Source organism: Lepeophtheirus salmonis, chromosome Z (genome assembly GCF_016086655.4).
Source record: "Lepeophtheirus salmonis chromosome Z, UVic_Lsal_1.4, whole genome shotgun sequence".
Taxonomy (NCBI): domain Eukaryota; kingdom Metazoa; phylum Arthropoda; class Copepoda; order Siphonostomatoida; family Caligidae; genus Lepeophtheirus; species Lepeophtheirus salmonis.
Genome location: NC_092584.1, coordinates 14,479,746 through 14,501,693, shown reverse-complemented (window position 1 = coordinate 14,501,693; position 21,948 = coordinate 14,479,746). Strand labels below are relative to the sequence as shown.

General features: G+C 31.1%; 1 protein-coding gene across 7 annotated transcripts in view; it reads left to right on the top strand.

Moving 5' to 3' along the window:
* The window catches only part of LOC121130241 (uncharacterized), a 74,518-nt gene that overhangs the window by 21,951 nt on the left and 30,619 nt on the right, over positions 1-21,948 (top strand). For 2 of the 7 annotated variants that reach the window (XR_011783803.1, XM_071893677.1), the window contains exon 2: positions 1,778-2,401. The exons of the other annotated variants lie outside the window; for them this stretch is intronic. The gene's annotated coding sequence lies outside the window, so the exon portion shown is untranslated. The remainder of the gene's footprint in view (positions 1-1,777; positions 2,402-21,948) is intronic. 7 annotated transcript variants of the gene reach the window in all.

Here is a 21,948-nt window from a genome sequence, read left to right as displayed (position 1 = left end):
CCCAAGGTAGCACATTTTTCAAATAACCGTCTCTTTCAAATATTGTCTTAATTTACCCCAGTTACCTATATTAAAAGTTATAAAAGTTAAAATTTTTGACTCATAGTATCATAATCGGTGTAGTAAAAAGAAAAATATTTTCTTTAAAAAGGGTATATTTTTTCCATTAATGAAAACATTGCTTACATGACGGTTCGACTCCACGATTTCCATTACTTTATCCACATTCTCAACAATTGGCCTTCCAGAACATGGCGCATCTTTGACATCAGAATTACCGAAACGGAATTTTACTAAACCAAAATATCATGTGATTGCCTGTTACAGCATCAGGACAACAAACACTATTCACATTTTTAATTGACTGTCCTGCGTTCTCGCCTTCTTCAAAGAGAAACCCTAATATATGGTGTATTTCTATATGCTGGTATCCACTTTTGACTCGCCCTCAAACAATGACGAGTCATATTATTACAAATCTGTCCCAGAAGTATTTAGTGCGAAATCTATTCTTTCTTACGCCATCTAATGTAAACCGATTACACTTATAGAACAAAAGATACACATTACTAAAGACACCGACTGCTAAAATAATAGATTTATTTTTATTAAAGGTATTATTTGAGACGTTATATGAGGTCTCAAAATACCCTTTTTCTCAAACTTTGCCAGATAAGTTTTTTTACTGCCCTAACAGAAAAGGTTTTTTATGCCGGGTGATAATACAAAATACTAATAAAATACGAAAGCTATTATTTGCCACGCTATATGAGGGCTCAAAATACAAGTATTTCAAAATATAGTGGCTTTTATCATGCCAAAAACTGCATAAAAATCCTCAAACTTAGTTAGAGTAATTTTTTTTATTGTGTCTAGTAGAAGATGCCTTTGTATAAAGGAAAACATATTAAGCCCGAAACGGGACAGCCTAATAGATAAAATTTTAAGGTTTATCTGATCATCCTTAAAGTCAGGCACTGACGAATGAATTTCTCTTTATGTGGATGTGTTTTTTTTTGTTTTGACTCATTGTAATATTAATATTATCTTAAATCCTCTTATTTATATTTTATTAAACGATTTAATGTAATCCTTGGGAAATTGACATTAGGAAATGAAATCTCCGGATACATGTACGTACAAAGAAATGTATAATATCTATTGATCCTTTTATGTGTAGAACTATCTACCATGTACTATTAGATTAAATTACGTTGCTAAGGCTTCTTATTTGTTAAGGGAGTTAGGGATCAAAATCATTCATCAGGGTTGACCTGTCTTCTAAATGCATATTACAGTAATACCTTGAAAAATTTTAAGGGAAAATAAATATTGAATTAATTTTTGTTTGTAACCTATTCATTACGATAAATTTTTAATTTTTTTTTTTTTCATATACATAGAGGTAGTTTATATTTTTTACAAATCTATAAATACTGTATATCTACATGTTAGAAATGGGTTACCCTTCATGTACTTTGCTTCAAAAGATTGATAACAAACTTTTCAAGATAATAGATTTACAGATATTTTAATGTCCACTATACCTTTTGTTTGATCCATTAAAAACCATCGGTAATTTTGAAGGTTTTTTTGTGATGACTTATTTTCGAAGAATATTCATAAGTATTGAGTAGCTACGTGTGAGTATGCTCATGAAAAAAGGAGAGTAATATTGAGGATTTTTTGGGGAGTTATCTTGTATATTATTAAATTAAGATTTGTCTTTCAGCCGACGCCTAATTATTCATGAGCGCACGCATTTTATACTTACCAGGTATGTGCGTATGAAAAGATACTTTTTAAAACATTTTTGGACGTTTATTGTGAAAAAATGGTCACAATTTAATTTTTAAAGTATGCACCATCGTTAGCCATACATTTCCCCCATCTTTCAGGGAATTTATGGATGCCTTTCCAAAAAAAAAATTGCTTGTCTTTGGCTGCAAACCAGCCAATCGATCCATTTTTTGGCTTCAACGTGAGAATAGAAGCTTAAATCATTGAGTGCTTGGCCCATCGATGCAAACAAGTGATAATCGGAAGGCACCAGGTCAGGTGAGTAAGCCGCATGAGCAAGAGGCTCCCAATTGTGCGATTCAACAAGCTGGTGTGTGGCTACAGAGCTATGCGGTGGTGCGTTGTCATCAAGGAAAATTACCTTGTGTTGCCTGGCTTCATATTTTGGGTCTTTTTGGCGGGTTGTACAAGGGCATACCATATGACACCACACTTGGCCGTGAACACACCCAGTGTTAATTTCTTTCATCTTCATTTCTCACGTCAAAATGACAATTTTGGAATTTTTCAAACCACCTGAAGCACTGTGCTCTGCTTGGAGCATGTCCACGGTAAGCTTCCACAAGGATTTGATGTGCTTGAGAAGTGTTTTCTTCAATTGGTAAGTGAATATCAATGATGTACGTACATACTACTTTGTAGGCACAAAATTAAACATTTTTACGAGCGAAAAAAGTGCGTTGATGAATGAAACTATACAAACAATGATTTAAATACCGTTGACACATGTTGAAATAAGCATTTAGATTTTTGGACCTATATATAATGTCTAAATGGCGACACCTAGGGACCAATAGCCGAAAGTTTCATTTCATAGGCGCATACCTAGTAGATGTTCCCTCCTTAATAATAATGTTAACATCTTTAGAAAATAAAAATATTTATTTTTGTTGTAACCTTTTGTTGTAACCAGGTTGTAACCAGGTCTGTGTATTCAGTACATAAAATATCCGACTCAAACTCCAGTATTTTGAATGTCAACGGTTACGACTCCAATATATAATTTTTTAATAATATGTTTTATAGCCAATATAAGTACTATTGACTCATTTAAGTCTACCTTATACTTTAAATATAGATTTAATTTATAAGTATAGCTAGTTATTAGTTAATAATTGTGCTATGTATAAAGAAAATATTTGGAATATAAGATATTTAACTAAATGAACAAGAAATAAAATGGATCAAAATTTATCTATTGTTTCTACATACATTTATAAGATTTGGATAATATACAATAAACACAACATCTTACTGGAATGTTACACTTTTCTCTGATGACACAAGTCTAATTAATGAACTAATACGGCTAGTGGCTATGCTCTACCCAAAATAATAATTTAGACTTTAGAAGTGTTTGAGAATTGTGATTGTTTGGACTATAAAGCATGTTAGAAATTTGTGAAGTAGATTTATAAATTATTTAACTTTATAAGTTTTAAAATTTGTATTGCTTAATATCTATAGTTTATAACCACTTAGAAAATAACTATACGAATACTCTATATAAGCCTTAGATTATAAATAAGTTTTGTTTATATACATTATAATAATTTTTGGAGCTTGAGTCGATACAAATTTTCCAACTCCACCAAAAATGGGTCGACGCTGACTCTGCAGCCCTGGTTTTAACTAAAAAAAGTATCAGACTCGTTACAAGTAATATTTTCTATATATATGCGTATTCTTTAATTGGATAGACTAAATGTATTAATTAACTCCTCTTAATCCTGCCATATGGTATATATAACATCCAATTGGAAAAATAAATATATTAGATTCGTGTTTCACTCATAAGAACTAACTAGTGCTCAATGTACCTAGTATATCTGTTTTTATATCTCCGAAATATTAATAACAGATAAATATTAGTTTAATACTTAGAGCAGTGCTTCTCAAATCGTGAAATGTATTGCCGAGAGTGGAAATCTATTGGCCAATATGAACAAAGACAAAAAAAAAAAAAAATAGATGAAGAGTAGAATCAGCTATTCAAATATGTACTTATTAATAGCTTTTATCGTTATAATGGCAAAAAGTTCATAACTAAAAAGTTGATATTTAGATACCGAATGACATATATATAATTTTTTGATAAAATTTCAAAATATAATTATTCTACAGTGTGCGAGGTAAAATCGTGGACTTGACTTTAAATCAAATTTGAATTACTTTAGGATGAATATTTTAAAATATTAATTTTATCATTAAAAGTAGGGACTATTCTGGTTATTAATAAACAATAAATTAACTTCAAAAATCAACAGTTGTTAGCATGGAGGCGAAAATGTAAAGGGTGTCTGATTTGCCACATGCCCAAGTGAGTACGGCCTATTAGGCTGTAGTCGAGAAGAGAGCCTGTGCTATCCTCATACGAAATTCGGATGACCTCAAGGCCTCTGTCGACCAGCAGTGGACGCTGATGCCTTCATAAAGAAGAGCTGGGGTGCCTTAAGGCCTAGCTTGGAGGTAGTGGTAGTAGACAAAGGAAATCATTTTCAAAGATGGAAAGATATAACATTAATAAAGCCTCAAATTCATTTTTGGAATGGTTTACCCTGTTTGTGTACTACTAAAATGTCCACGATTTTATATCGCACACTCTACCTTAATTATTCATTTTGAAGCCTTTTAATCATTTCTATTCATTATCTTTTATCCGTTGTATCACTTAGTTTTTTGCCATTATCTCACAGCAAGCTCAATTTCTGACATACTAAACATAATGGGTAATGGTCATTTAACGCATTCTGTCATAATTTTGGGAGAGTCCGTTCTATATATTAGATTATATTGAAGTGGGATATAATCCAGTATTAAAGGTTGTTGGATTTTAGGAGTAGAAATGCGCAAAATTTAGCCGAAAACATCCTTTTTGTGATCAGAAAAAAACTCGGTTTCTTCTATATATATAAACTCATTCTCGAATCAATCGTCGTTATGTTAATATCTCGCTCTTAATGATGAATTTCCGCCTTCTATTGGTGTTATTTATTTGAATTTCATTATAAAATAATCGTATAAATAAATACTAATTTTAATTTTAGATTTGATTCATACCTATATTTGTATATATATATTTTTTTTTTTGGGGGAGAAGAGGCTTTGTTTGTTTCATGGTATAAAAAAAGAAACTAATTAAGAAATTATTTATAATTTGAAAAAAAATAGAAAATTTTTCGAAAAAAATTTCAAAAATTTTCAGCTAGTCACAAAAATTAAATTTTTTCAACAAAATTTTGAGAAATTAAATTATATTTCAAATATAAAATTTTCTAGGAAAAATAAAATTTCCTTAATTTGGGGAAGGGGATACAGCTCCTCCAGTCCATCCCCTGCGGACGCCCCTGATTAATCCTTTGAGAGCGAAATCTTAATATTTTATGCATATTACAATTACTCAAGTGGGAAATGTAATTTTGTTTCCTCAATTTATTTTTATTTCCGCATGTCGTCATAATCGTATTGTACATATTTCTTATTAGAGTGTGTTAGGGGTAAAAAGAAAAAAGATGGATCGATAGCTAGCAGTAGAAGAACACTATCATACAAGATAGATTGGCATCATTTTCATTCTTTATAAAAGGTATAAAAAATTTACTACATATATGAAGACGATTTTTTTTTACTCCCTCCTCTGTTGTGTTTATTATGAAAAATTTGATTTTGATGAATCACGTCGGTATAATAGACTTGAAATGATGATTATGAAGAAGAAAGAAGCGATGCCTTATCAAACAAATTATATTTGAATAATAATTGGATAGGATATTACACTTCCCCCTATCTCCTTACTTTACTCTATGACAAGTTGACTGAGAGCTCCATTCGCAAGTTTATAATTAGTGTTCATAGGTGGCCCTTTAAATTAGTTATACAAAGCTATATCTCCCTGTGTTTCAGGGTTTCTTTATGTGTGTGGTATGTCACTAAACAATCTTTTCTATTAAAAATTATGCGAGTCTTATATACAATTAGTTACAAAACGAAACAAGCCTGAGCTCTTTAGCTTACGTACAAGTCGAGATTATGACACTTGAACAAGTTCAACAAATTTCAATTCGCACCTTAGAAGCAGTTGGGCGTTTAGGACCACCACCTACGCCGTCAGCAAGTCCGAAATGTTGCAGAGGAAAAGTGAAAGAAAACAGCCCAGGCCAATCCCCTCAAGTCCATGAGGGCCCATGCAAGAGATTTTGGAGTTTCACACCAGACTGTAGAGAGAACTTTTAAAAAAAAGCTGGATGAAAGAGCCTTGTGAGGGGTAACATCCAAATGTTGACATTAACAATGAAAAAAACCCATCTCCTTTGTTTCAAGACTCTTTTGAATGAGTCTTTTGAACTGTTTTTTGACACTTTTGCCCCCCCCCCAACTCCCCTTTTATGTGTATATCAAATGGAAGGCCTGCAATGTCCGTCATCCAAACACTGTTATTGTTTGGAAACCTTCATTGCCGGTGAGAGGAGCTAAATTAATGATTAAGAGGTTTCCTGTATTAATGGTATTAATTTTGTTGAAAATATATTGTTAATTAATCAATTATATACCTTGTGGAAGTTCAAAATTCAAAGTGTTCATATTTTAATGGACAATTTACTACGAGGCACCATGCATCAGGGGCTAGCCCACAGGAGAATGACCCCGCACTTTTTGAGAATTTACAATTATCATCAGAAAGTTCCTTACAGTTATTGCTCGAACGGTGCGCTGAGCTTGCTCAAAAAGGACTCAATGAATTTAAAACTATTAAGGTAGGATTACAGATACTCTAAGGAGAGAAGCCACAAAACAGAGGAATTAATAACACAGGCCATATAATTTTCAGCAGAAATAATTTTGTGTGTATCCTATGTTATTTTTAAGGTTAATTCTATATCTTTCTTTATATTTCTTCTAGTACTTACAGTTTTTAAGATTAAGCTAATTTTTTTTTATAAGTTTGCTTATTTATTTGTGATAAATCAATAATTCGATAATTTTGATAAAGCATCTTTATATTTAAGTGATTAAAAAAAAAAAAAAATGGATCTACGAGTCTCAAATAAATTCTGTTATTCTTTTAAAATATTTTGTTCTTCTGCATAATAGCAATAAAATGACACTCATTCCCATTGCTCATTTTTCCATTTAAAAGAAATATATGACAATATGGAAATACTGCTAAAAGCAATTAAATATGACAGTTATCAATAGAACATCTGTGGATATCTCAAAGCTATAGGAATGCTTATGGGTATACAATCAGGATTAACATTTTTTTTTGTTTCTTATGTCTTTTGGAAATTAAACCAGAAGTGACTTGCGTCTTAGGTCTACATATGTCTCAGGGACAAGCAATGACCAGTCAGTCTTTCTAGTGGATCTCAAAAATATATTTATATTTCTTCTCAGCATACAACTTGGTTTAGCGCATAATTTTGTAAAAGTATTGTGTAAAGTCAATTCTGAAAGGTCCAATACCTTTTGAGTAAATTTTCGAAGGTTAGTGCAGCAAAATTGGAGGAGTGAATTTTTGTTGGATCACAAATAAGGGAGGATTTTAATGATACTGAATTGTTGTGACCTCTCTCTACGTGCTACAAAGAAAAATCGTATTTTTTACTGAGCGCAAAAAAGTGTTTTAGAAAAATGCTATATAATTCGTAATTAGAAAAAAGTTTAATTTTGTTGGCCTGTTTAATAAAATAAATTAATATATTTTACCAAATTATTTCTCATCCACTTTATATTGTATAGGGTTGTAAATAATAGGCATTTTTTGAAGTTTTTTTGTTGATGAAAGGGTTTTTTTTTTCTAAATTCTTTAAGGCCATTATAATCATTCCTTTATTTTTGAAGAGAGACCATCCAAGTACAAAGTCAGATTAATTGTATATATGCTCATAAATGACGGAGAGTAACGCTAAGGTGTTATAAGTCCAAGTCACTGTTGCTTTCAAAGTAAAACTGATGATCGAAAATGATGTAATTACTGCTTATGTGAGGTTTGTGGTTATTTCCTTTATCTAGCAGGCAGACGAGGCTAATTTAATAAAACGTTTTGGTATCTAAGCTCCTCTAATACACTCTTCAAATTTTCAAGGTTTCTTTTGTATTTCCATAATGAAAATTATTACTGAGGAGCAACTATGGAATTATTATGCTGAGTAAAAAGTTCTGAGCTTTTTTTTCTAGATGTCTTTGGTGAGCTGTATCTCATGAGTAATATATGGTATCAAAAAAAGCTTAAAGTATGCTTGAAAGTTAAGTTGTCACTTTAAAAAATATTATTGAGAGTTTAGTGCTTCGTGAAGCAAGTTGTGTGCTACAGTGTTCCAAAATGGAAGTAAAAAAAGAGAAAATTCGATACATTCTTCATTATTAGCTGAGTAGGCAGGCAAAAAATATGAGCTGTTTTTGAGTACAAAACAATATTGAATGCAACAGCAAAGCGGTGGATCAAACGATTTGGTTCTGGTAATATGATGTCAAAGATGTCGATAAAATAATGCAAATCATCGTGTTGGAGCAGTAATTGAGCACAGAGTGGAACTTGACTTTATTTCCTTCATCTTTCGGCTGTTTTTAGCTATTATTTTTGTTTGTCCCTTTAATTGGTTAGAGGGAGTTGAATTGATTTTATTTAAGTAAACATTATAGTATTACATTTACTCTGTCTAACTTAGAATTCTTGTGTGAAGTCCCTATATATTAAGTATATTTCTTCCTTTAGAAATGACAGGGCTGCGAACCTTGAGTTCAAGAGAATAATTTCTCCAGAGTCCATGAACTGTGTTGATTCCAGTCTGTAACTAATTTTATGAAACGTCATGACAGCCAAGCTCCTCTCCTCTCAAACATTTTTCAAATTGGGGGGTTACCATTTCAATTTTCCGTTTCTTTTGTTTTTCCTAACAAAAAAGGATTGCGATTTAAAACTCTAACGATAATGTCTAACCACGAGTGCGTGTTTCCTCATGAATGACGTAGAGTAACGCTCTGTATCTAGGGGGGAGTTATAGAGAATCAGCGTAGAATTGAGCATCGAAAACGGAGTCATTGCTGCCTATATCCATGCTTCATACATAGTGGGGGTTAGTATTTATTTAACTTTCCTCATAGCTGCTCTCATCTGACACATTCTTCAAATTGTCTGGGTTGCAATGTTAATTTTGTTTTTTTTCTTTTTTTTCATACCAAAAATGCTTATGATTTACAATCCTTTATATCTATGACAACACAGAAGCAAAATAAAACCCTGTCAAATTTACATATCAAACAAAGAAGAAAAAAACATATATAAAAACAACAAACATAACCCAAGCCACCTCAGCGCTTAAATGTTTTCAATAACAATACTCCTAAAAGAATATGTATATTATCTTCGACTTTCTCAATATTCTTCTCACCGGTGATTACATGGCATCATAGGTAGAGAGATACAAGCAACAACCTACAAGGAGATATATTTTTTTCACTTTGTATAGGTATGTATAATGTACATATTGTACATATCACGGTTCTCTCGTAAAGGATGTGTTTTTAATGATGACTAGCGCTATGGCTCTCTATGAGAATGAAACTTTTTTTTTTATCCACAGTCAAACTTCCATTTAATAGTTATTCTATTTATATATGTATGTATTAGACTGTTCTGTTTTTGAGTAATATTTGACTTCCCCTGCACAAAAAAAACTTTTACTTGGGAAAATTAAAAAAAATGGCTCTGCCAAAGATTAAAACCGCCCAAGACATTTTTAAAGTGGTTCAAGCCATTTTAGTTAGAAAAAAAACAACTTAAATCATCTTGTACCGTTCCAAATGACATATTATAAGTCAAAAATTGCATTTTTTATAACTTTAAGTGTTCGGTGTATCAGTTAAGTATATGGAGCATCTTGTTCTAATCATTTAAGGGGTCTTAGATGTGCTCAATAATAGGGCAATATTTGTTACCTCATATAATTTTATAAGTTTTCTTGTACCGTCTGAAATATGAATCAAAAGTTTAACTTTTATATCGTTTAGTGTTTGGTGTGAGGGGCGTTTTTTGTTGTTGTTGTTGCTAATGATACTCAATGATTGAGCACGAGTTGGGTTTGCTCATAATTGTATTAGTTTGTAAGCAAACCAACAAATAGTGGCGCCGTCTTGCGGTAAAATAATATACCTCCCTGAAATATAATATTATTGAAATAGAAGTTCCCACATAGAAGGCGCTGCGAAAGTTCTTGTCAGTATAGAGGATTTTTATAAATCAGCTAGTTTCAAGAACAAGCTGCAAACTGTCAGAGCACCTTGCAGATAATATATTTGCTTTAGTTTGCTAATTTCCTATTTGTGGATTCCTTATTTTATTAAACACTAGACGGTAGTACCCGGCATTGCACGGAGTAATTGAGTTTCAGCTAAAAGACAAATTGAGCTGCAACGATATAGAAGATAACTCTCAAAGAAATCATCAGTCTCACTCTCACTTTTTCATGAGTACAGGTAACTACTCAATACATATATAAATTCATATAACGTGTTCTCCCATCAACATTGAAATAGTTATAATAAGTGTTTGAGAAAAAAATTATAATATGTTTTTGGATGATGGATGAGTACTTTAGTCTTAAGAGCGTTCACTAATAAAAACAATCAAAATTCATTAAAACATAACAGTGTTTATATTTGGTTCAAATCTTAAGAGATACGTGCATTAATTATAAGAAAAAGGAAACGGCTGAAATATTTTATAAATACGAGTACATTGTTATTTCTTTCATCAAAATATATTCTTGACGTACATCATGTAGCATTCGGGTACTTGTTTAATATGTTTAGACATTAGGACAAACAGAGCAACAAACTTAGCTATAACAATATCTTCTATAATATAATATTATAGTTTTATGTTATTACGCATATAAAAACGAATAACAACGGTATTTATTTCAAAAACAGAGACAGATGCAGTCCTTGGAATTAACATAAAAGTTATTCAAAATTCTAAGTTACGGACCTGAGGCTATGTATAATTCTATGGAGACAAGATTCCTGGGCTCTGGAAGGGAAGTTTTTTTAAGCTAATAATTTGATTTTTTTTCTATAAAACAAAATCGATTCCCACGTCATAATTTTTTTTTAAAGGTATATGTTGTTGATTCCAAGATTAACAGGTTATACCATAAAGTGCGTACGACTGATTTTGACTTCCACCACGCTTTTAATATTGACGTCATAGTAGATGAGTGATTGCGTGTTTTGTCAAAATCTGCCTGTCTTGCCCAGCAGTCGGTACAATACATCAGATTGAAAATTCTAGCAAGCCCGATTATATGGCGGTCTAACCTTGTATTTCTATTAACCTTAGTTTATGCAAAAAAAGAATTATTGTACAAACGGAAAAAGCGAGAACGAATATTGAATACAAACGGAAAAAGGGAATTTAAAAGAGAATTAGCGATGTTGTTTTTGTAAGTATTAATAAAATAATTCGAAACAAAATCTATAAAGCGTGAGCATCCAAGTACAATATAAAATATTAGTACATGTTACTCACATATAGGACACTATTAAAACTCTTTTCATGATGCGCCATTTTCTTAAATCAACTACTTTAAACAACAAGCGACAGCCTATAACACCACAATGAAGAAAATATATTTTAGGTTTCTTTTGCCCTATTTGCAGGATTCCTTTTTGGTCAAGCATCACATATAATAATTAAATTCTTATTGATTATTGTCTTATGTTTTATAAAACAGGGAAACCTACAGTCATTGAGTTCTTTTAATTTTGGACTTAAAGAAAGGCCTAAGGATAAAAAATATCTTCTTTTTTTCAAAAGAAAAGGGCTTAAAAGGCTTCATAATTTGCCAAAGTTTGTTTTTTTATTGTTCTAAACAAAAAAAGTGTTGGTATTGTGTAAGAAAAATAGTATCCCAAAAACGGGACAGGCTAATATTGTACGACCATATTTATGTATAGAAGGGAGTCCATATATATATAATCATCAGGGTGACCATATAGCATGGAAAAAAATAATAAAAGAATAGACTATCAGCAGCAGCCCATATATGGGAATGACGTTGTAAATTTTAACTAATAATGAGGCATTTAAACATCTCGTACCTGTTGGGGACTATTAATAATGTACTTCTTTTTTCATCTTTTCCATAAAAAACCCTCTAACATAAATCATATATATATATATTTTTTTTTTTTTTGGAAAATGGAAAAGATAGGTGTGATTACTTCTTGCCTTGTAAGATTTAAAAAAGAAAAGAAGAAACCATCTTGTAATTGCTCTGTTTATTCACCCTTCAAAAAAATATATTTATCTAAACTATTGTAAAGAGCAGCGCACAGGAGTACCATATTAATCATAATTTATCTTTAAAAAAACAAGATTAAAGAGGCAAAAAAGTAAATTACTTTGCCACCTTATCTGATTGGTTTCCATTGTAGTAGAACATATTAAAAATGGAAGCAATGAGGATATACGATACATAGTTATATTGACTGTAACGAAGTAAGGAATTCGTGTTTCATTATCAATGTGTGTTCCTCAACGGGTGTGTTTGCGGAGAGCTGATCAAAAATGATAATCAATAGTTTATAATTTGTATTTTTGGGACTCAAAAGAAGAAAGAAAAAATAAAGTTTGAAGTGTTGAGAATCACACTAAATATATTTTATATCTAATTATACTGATAGACGTAAAAAGTCATCATTGTCTGGGCTGATCGAACGTCGATCGAACTCAAAAGGAAATTTGGTAAATAAGTGTCGTGAAGGACAAATTGTAGAAAATGAGAATAAGAAAGTGGAGACCTGAGTGCTAGACCACCACAGTTGAGAGCCCCTGTTGAAGACTTTTGTCAGGGGGGAGGTTAAATCAAAAAACTACTAAAAATTTTAAGAGGTCCAAAATATATAAAATATGGGTATTTTTCCATAAAAAACCCTCTAACATAAATAATTGTTTATTTTTTTTTGGAAAATGAACTTACTTTACGGACTTAACACGTAAATGGCGCTATTTTTTCTATTAACCTCATTTTCAGTTAGTACCAAATTAAAAAAGACAGCTGTCAAAATTTCATGACAAATGTTCTCTTGTTTGTGAGTTATTGTGCTAAGTGTGACGGTACTTTTGTTATTTTCTAAACAATGTTTCCAAGCAATTTCGTGTTTTAATCTTACATTTCTTATTGATGGGGAAAATATACTTTTCTAGCTAAGCCATGTCTTGAAAAGTGTTATGGATACCCTGCTCTATAAAGCAAATAAATAAATAATAATAACTTAAAAAAGTACAATTTGGAAGAAAAAAAACGTGTTTTCTTTGTTATTCCCGGGACTTTTAACCCATGTCTTAATAAAAACACTTTGTTATTTGGGAAACTTTATAACATATTCATCAATTTTATTACGGATTAGTTGGTCAACATTCTAACACCGTAAACTATTTTTCTTTGATCTATTTGAGGAAAGTGAACAAAATATATATATTTAATTTCAAATCCAATGAAGATCACAAAGGTAGAATATGAATAGGATTATTCTTTTAGAGATGGAGCTATTTAGTAATCATGTTTTTATATTAGATATTTGAATTATAGTTTATTGCACACCTTCCTACTTCAATTACACTAAAATATTGTTTTTATAATTAATAGCAGCAAAATCTAAATTAATATTAGAGGTGATACAAAATTATATACAGTATAAACATGGTTCGACTGACATTAAAATTAGCCACTAACCAACAGCCAATTTTTTTTATAGCAATGTAAAAAAATGACTAGTCCAAAATACCAAATGTATCATTTTTTTTACTAGTATAGAGGTACTTTTCTTTAAAAATAAAGTACGTTTCGGGAGTACAAAATGAAAGTAATATATTTTCTGTAAAATACAATTTATATTTCATAAAAGTACAATTAAAAATTGAATTTGTAATATAACAAATATTATTCATGTTTGATAGAAAGTAAGTCTTTTTTCAAACTAGCACAAGCTTCAATTTCTTCATTTATAAGTAAGTAAGCTGCTCTATTTACCTCCTTTTCCTCAGAATAGTAATCCAAATTCTCTCGAACTGGTCTATTTGACGTTGACAGAAGGTAATACTTATGATTTGAAGTCAAAATTGCTTGTTTAAATGCAGTATTTAAGGTACTACATAACGTAGCCATACGGGTAAGATACATCCTACTTTGCACAAACCCGACTGATTTTTAAATATAGCCACGGGCAAGTGTGGCTGACAAGCCCTGATTATAAACCACTAACATAAAAAGAAACACTCTGTATAAAAATAATTTTTCGTTTTCATTGATATTCTAGTTGCTTTGGTCTTTTTTTTTGTGTTCAAGATCAATACACTCATTTTTTTTTGTCTCAAGACTTAGGTAAATATCGATTTTGAGAACTGCATAAATATTGAGGGGGATTACCAGCTCCTTTGTAAAACTTTGCAAGTATTTGGTTGAAAACTACTTTTAGCTCATTATAAGTTTAAAAATTAATAAAAAGACAAGTGATTGACATTTTTTTTGTAAAGGATTCTACAAATTACTCCTTTATGTCATTATAAAAGTGACTCTAAAAATGGTAAATTGATAAATAGGAAAAATCTACTAATAATGGAATGAGACATTGTCGCATGTTCATATGCAGAACATATATTTCTACACGCAAAAGACTGAATCAATTAAGTTGTCCATTTCAACAACTCGTGGATTATGTCACGAATAACACGCGGTGCTAGCAAGTTCTCTTAAGGTTGACATGAGTGAGCTTCATAAACATGTAGGGAATTATGTTACTGAGACAGGGGCCCTTATTTGAAAGTCAATTAGTCCTTAATGTTCATTATAGGTACTAAATACTTGGTCTATCAATTCTTACATTAATATAATGGTGAGAAATTTGCCGAACTATCAAAAATATAAAATCATGTTAGTAGTGAGGTAACTCCAATACGTGTTCTCTAAACATGAAAGATTTTGTGTACCAAATGTCAAAATATGACGTCATAAATAATCAGGCGAACTACTTTGTTGAACTTTGAAACCTTGATCTTTTTTATACACGACTAGTTAATAAGTTTCAGCTTTTACCTTTGTATAGACTCAGATATCGGTTCCCCCGAGAGACAAGGGCATCTTCTTCCTTTGTAGAGATACAGCTGTAAAATCAATCTTCATTTTTTGTAAACGAATTTTCCGAACTGAAATATGATTTTCTTATATTTTTATGTAGTAAATTAACATAAAATCTAAAAATATCACGGAAGCATTAGTTCACAAGATAAATCAACCTTTATTTAAGCTCAAGCTAATTATCAGGCTTAACTGGATGATATTGCACGAAACCTCGTAAAAAATGAACCCTAAGACAGTAGTTCCAAAACTTTTTTGAGCACTAAGCCCACCAAAAGACAAATTAAAATTGTACGGCTCACAAATTTTAATTAAAACAATCATTTTGGATTATTATAATCTTTTGCAAATAACGTATGGTTTTCAAAAATATAGTACTACTGAATTAAAGCTCTTGTTAATATCAGGTGCCTGTTATATGTTTGGGGGAAGAAATTGAATTACTGCCTTCTTCATTTAAAATAGCATTAGAGTAGGTAAAATATTGTAATTATATTTAATTTATTTTATTAACTATTTTAAAAGTAATTTACACCAAAGGTAAGGGGAAATGTTCAGAGAATTAGAAGTACTTCAGCGTACAATTAAGTAACGTACGTTAAGTAAACCTTAAAATATTTTATGGTAAGATAATAGTTTTGCATTTTTTTAATTTAGGCATAATAAAGTCATTTATTATTCTTATAAACAATGGAACATTGTTCGTAAAGAATTATTAATGATGACGTCATTGGATGATATCCAAATTTTGGGAACACTGCAACCCTAGCAATTATTCAAATTATTGGATGCGAATAAAAGAGGTTTGAAATTCAAACTTTGTCTTTTCACAGCCGCATTAAAACTTATTCAAATTTATATTTATAGGGAAGCCCACTCTTTATGACAAAATTTTGATTTGTTCCAGTTCTTTTAATAAGAACATGTGAAGTTGTATTAAATTTATCAATATTAGTGATGGGTTTCGGTCTGAAAATCCTAGACTTGTCATAGTTCCTTATAATTTTTGTAAAATTGTACTACTTTGCTGCCCCAAGTTTGGTCGCCTAGTAATATGTGATCTACACTAAAAATCAATCTTGATCCGTCCCACAAGAAGAAAAAAAAGAAAAATTATGTAATTATGTTCTATGAAATAGTACAGCTTGTTTTTTGTTTATATAAGCTGATTTTTTATATACACACGTGTATGGCGAAAATTTCAAAAAAATTTAAGAACATTAATCGGCATACTCGAACAAGATAGGAGTTGGACCTTCTGTCAAATCCGGATATCTCAATTTGGGAAATCGGTAAGAGGTTGCAGTAGCAGAAACCGACGGTGGTGATGGTCCTCAAATATCTTAGGGAGACTTGTACTCTTGAGGACAAGCCCAGAGGGAACATAACAAAGACGCTGATACACATCAAGTGCATCAGAGCAAAGATCCGATGAGACCCTAACCGTAGTATGTAACCGATGGCCAAGGACCATTGTTTTCACCGGGAGGATATGTGAAGTATTCTCAAATTTGGGTTTAAATAATGCAGACTCCTCCTCCTCATATCCGGAATACCATGAATTTAGTCGTGTAGGATATTTTAGATGGGGAGGTGTACTAAAAAATTGGATAAAATCACTGAGGAAGACATCCTTTTTATTTGCAAAGCGATACATTGTAGTATCAGGGGTGTGCTAGCCAACAAAGACGACTACGTGGGAAAAAATATGTATATTATTTCTAGTCAATATAATCAAAAATATTTATTAGAAAATGAGTTCTGCCATGAGTATTTATGATAAATACGTCATTTGAGTTTCTAACTGATCCATTCAATAGGAACAACCCTCCTGGCCATTTTTGTGGAGAAGGAAATTTGGCTCCAACAATTCAGACTACAGTCTGAATCGAAAAAGGTTGATCGACGGAATACCATCACTAATAGAGACTATTTTTCTAATTCTCCAGATTGTTGCGTGTTACACTTTAAATATCATGATGATGGGTACATATGAAGAATTTGTTATAATATTCATTTTTTTCCTCTCAAAAATAAATACTTTTACCATGTGTTATTGAACTAATAAATCTTCATGTTCTTATGCAATATTATTTTTACTTCTCTCTTAAAACAGATGCTACGGCTCATTTCATAAGTCATTTATATGAGGATTTAATCCATGATTATTAAGAGGGGGAAGGGGTAGTCGTTTTGCACCTTACATAAAAATCCTTTCATGATTTATTTGAAACCCCATTTGAACCAAACTTTGCAACATTTTTTACTATTGTTTTTATTCCCCTCAACACAGAATTTAAAAAAAAAAAAAACATTTAAAAACTTGTTTTCTTCTTTTTAAACATAAATCATTTTTTTTTCTTTTTGTTAAAGAAACGAGTCTTTTTTTACATTGTAAATTTTTAGTGAAATTTTTATACATTCAGGATGGGGCCAAATAGAGGAAAAGCTTTAAAAAAAATCTTTATTTTATATTTTTCTTCTTCCAAGTATATCTCACACACACAAATACACACACGATACAAGTATCTCTTTTACGCGCCTATAACAATAAAATTCATGTTCTCGCGTAGAGAAAAAGTTTTGTTCTCACGCTGAGATACGAAGGTTGTTTTTTTTTTCTTTTCATTTTCGTTTTTTTAAATTTTTCTTGACGTCTGATGAAAATGTATGATAAAGTATAATAAAAATATATATAATCATTGTCCGGTACATCACTAAAAGAAAGAAAAAAAAGAGATAAAAAGTAGTGACCATCTTTTTTTCTTTGTTGTTAAAAGGAACAATGTTGTAAACAAGTTATTAATAAAAATAAAAAAAGACTTCCAGAAGGGCTTCATCAAGAATTAAGATTTCTTCTTCAAGAATTTAAAGGGTTTTAATTACCGTATCTTTTTATGTTAACATGAAAAAAGTATGTGTTTGCTCATTTTTTTTTAAAGTGTTTTTGGAGGAGTTGAATTCGAGACCAATTTTTATGCGTCTTCATGATCTCTAGTTCAATAACTCACTGTCCAGAGGTTTTGCTAAACAGATAAACTACTCGTAACTGTGAACAAAATGACATGCCTCTTTTGTTCCACAAGCATTTCAAATACATCGACAGCCATGTTAGCCTGTAGTTAGCAGCCGAATTAGTGTAGTGTACACTTTATCTAGTCAGTTTGGCTGCGTAATGTCATACCTTAACTAACATATATAAAAAGGTAGTTTTGGGTTCAAATCATCAGTATTACCTTGTCCTCATACGTCGAATAGCCATTGAAAATAAATATTAGGGATTATTTTAAAGTAAAATATATTTTTATATGAGAAATTTCGCAATGTTTTAATTTTGGTATTCTGTGCTAGTTATTTTGTTTTGTTTTTTTATCACAGGACTAACTGTTTTACTAGACCTGTTGAATAGTAATTAATTTTAACAAACGTCGAAAACTGTATATTAAGGTGGAAAAAGTACACCAGCTATTGAATTAGATAAACTCTGATCTTGAGTTGTAGAAAATATGGAACAACTGTATGCTAAAAAATGAAATTGCACATGAACATAGTAAATCTCTCAATTTGAAGAATGTTGTGGAGGAGAGCTGCTGTCATGACGTTTCATTTCATTAAATGCGAGAAGCTATGATATCAAATCCCACTCTGTATCTTCCAAAGACAAAGGCAGGAATTAGGGACGTATGCAGAATTATATGTTGGGGGGGGAAGGTAATTTTTTTTTTTTTAAATTAAAATTTTTTCACCGTCCCTTCAATTTTTTATACCAGTCACCCATTACAATTTTTTCCACAATACAATAAATTTTCCTTATCAATACAAAAACTCCTTTTTTGGGAGGGGGGTATAGCCCCTCCCCCTACTGCAGATGCCCCTGGGAGTTACCCCGATATCGATTTTACTCTGAATCCAACAAGGACTTACACTTATGACTCCCCAATAAATCTTGAGTGTTTCTCTTTGTATTTCACCTACTAGTGATTACTTAATACTTATATGCTCTCTGTTCAAGAGTAAAATAAATATGATCACAGCTTTGGAAAAAACACCATTGAGATTGCAACAAAAAGTCTCGAGTATTATTAAATATTTCGATGTATAAAAATTTGATAATGAGCTGCAATGTATCATTTTTAAATGTTCAATATTAATATATTGCATTTTAGGCACTGTGATGCAAAGTTCCTTGAGTGGGGCAGCTACTTATGCATATATGTAAATACATACTTCTTAAATAACCTTTTGAAATATTTTTATTATGTATATGTAAACTCACTTTTACATATTTGGATTCCTTCTTTTTCTATTCTTGCAGAAGGAATGTCTCTTAAAATATGTTTTATGTTATGTATGTAGTTATATGCCTTATCTGATTCCTACTCCATTCTAAAATCATTTGAATATAAAAATGTACATGTATTTTTCATAAGATATTTTTATTTATTTTTGAATTACGAGTCATATTCGTCACTTGCCTATTTAAAACGACATACTTATGAAGGCCAAAAATAGATTCGATTACGATTAACAAATCTTATACCAATAACAAAGATCAAAGAACTGTAGCGTTACATATCTACTCTGAAGCATGATCATATCTATGGCTGTATAAATTTTGTAGTTGACAACTTGAACAATACTTTTTATTTTCAGAAGCTGTTATCGTTATCCTTATATGCTAGTACGTGGCACTGGCAATCAAGAAAGTCTGGATTTAGACAGTCTGGTATATTTAGGGAAGTAGTAGTCTTGACTTTACAAGGCAATTTGCTATTTTTTTTTTTTTCTAAAGTTGCTTTCAATTACTGTTGTATCAGTCTTTATTTTAGACAGAAAACTGCAGTTCCGTCACGTTTAGTCCTGCATATCTGTCCTAAAACTTAAAAATTTCGGTATTTGATGAAGTCATTCAACTTTATCTCTAACTTTTTTTAAATCAGTTTTAGTACGAAGGATCGACATTCTTAAGGACCGGTTCTAAGGCTGGACTTGACCGAATAAATAAGAACTAACACACCACAAAGACTATATACCGTTACCAAGTGTAGCTATATATTGCCTTTCTTGACTGTTATTGTTAAAATACCCTATTATACTCTATGACGTCAAAATTTGTCCGTCTTGACCAGCAGTCGGTACGGTACATCAAATTAAAAATTATGGCAACCCAGATAACAACGTAACCTTGTATTTCTATTAGTGATGGGACGGTTAATCGGAATTGTAGAATTGGGTGTTTTTTGTGGAATTGAGTTCGGTATCGGGAAAATAATGTTTCATTTGCGATACCGATTCTTATATATGATTATTTATCACTGGTATTTAGTTAATTATCACTTTTCTAAGTGATGAAAAAAAAAAAATAGCCCCAAAAATTTTAGAATTTTTGCTTTTGTGAACAGCTGTGGATCTAAAAAAAAAAATCCAAAAATTAATTTTATTTTTCTTAAATATAGTGGACTGTTGAAGAAGTTTTAAGTGTCATTTTTAATTTCTTTTCAAAAAATTTAATTTTTCATTTTTTTTATAAATTTCTATAAGCCTTGTTATCAGTATTCTTTCATCCTTAAGGTAATCAAATTTAAGTATAAATTAACCAGGTGTGTGCAAGCTCGAAAACTCTGAATATATGTTGGAAACATAAAGGGTAGAGGATGTTGGGGGCGTAGTTGCGTCACTTAATATGGATAATAGCTAAATTGTCGTTGATGTAATTATATGGTAACATTAAGAGACAGTGATATCTATGAATAGGGTTGTAGATCCTGATAAATTTTTAGCTTGCGAGTTTTTTTGTTTTTGCAACACGAGTGTTTTTTATTTTTTAGAGCGTTATTCCTTATTTTTTAGAGCGTTATTCTTTCATTGTTGATGAGAAAACATCTAAGTATAAAGTATAAATACGAGGGTGTATACTCATTAATTATGGAAAGAAACGCTGAAGGTTTGTTCAGGAGTAACAACTGTTGTCCCTGTTGGCCTCCTAGTAAAATTGAGGATCTAAAACGGAGTACAATCCTAGTTATGTCCTTGCTTGATACGAAGAAGAAAATTATACTTGATAAAACAAATAAGAAGTTAAATTGTCTTTTATATCGGTATCAAATTTCTGAGCTAGTATCCCAAACAAGCTCCTTTGAACGCCCTAGAAGTACACATGCATAGCCATTAACAACATTTTGGGTTCATATTTCTAGTAGAATAAGTCCAAAAATCGGGAAAACCAGTTTCAAAATTACGAAGAACTAATTACAGATTCATAATCCCAGCGCCAATTACTATGGTATTTTACTACATATGGAATTTAAAGGATGAATTACATATATAATCCTGTAATGAATATTTCCTTTACTTCATAACTTCCCGCAGCTAATCTAATAAAATGTAATAAATTTTATGCTGCTCTCCTCTCAAACATTATGGTGGTACTCACTTTGGAAATCCTAAACCAGTATACGGCCAAACTAATTCGATCCAAGTTCGGTCTGGACCGTTCTGGTGTCAATGAATTTTATATTTGTTCCTCCCATATTACTGGTTAGGGAAAGAGATCGGTCCACCTTTTGGAAACTGCAGTCTGGATCCATATTTTGTATGAAGAAAAATCACTTCATACTTAAGCAAAAAAATATTCGATATCGGACCGAATCTCAATTCTTGATACAACCCTAAATGTAATAAGGAGAATATAATATACCTATAGATCTTATCTGGGATTTGATACCGATTAGTATATATGATTGCTGGTCTTAGTGTAGTTTTATCATTTAATCAGTCTTAGTGTAGTTTCATCATTTAATCTTGTCTCATTTCTTCTGTAGATGATAAGTGTATCTAGGATTAATATACCGATCAGCATATAGGTGGTAATAGTTGCTGGTCTAAATGAAGTTTTATCACTTAATTAGGTGGATATTTCCTCTATCTACAAGTGGTTATTTTTGGGTCCTTTGAATTCTTTTGAAGGTTGTTAAAAACTCCATGTTAATTTGTCTATAGAACAATTTAT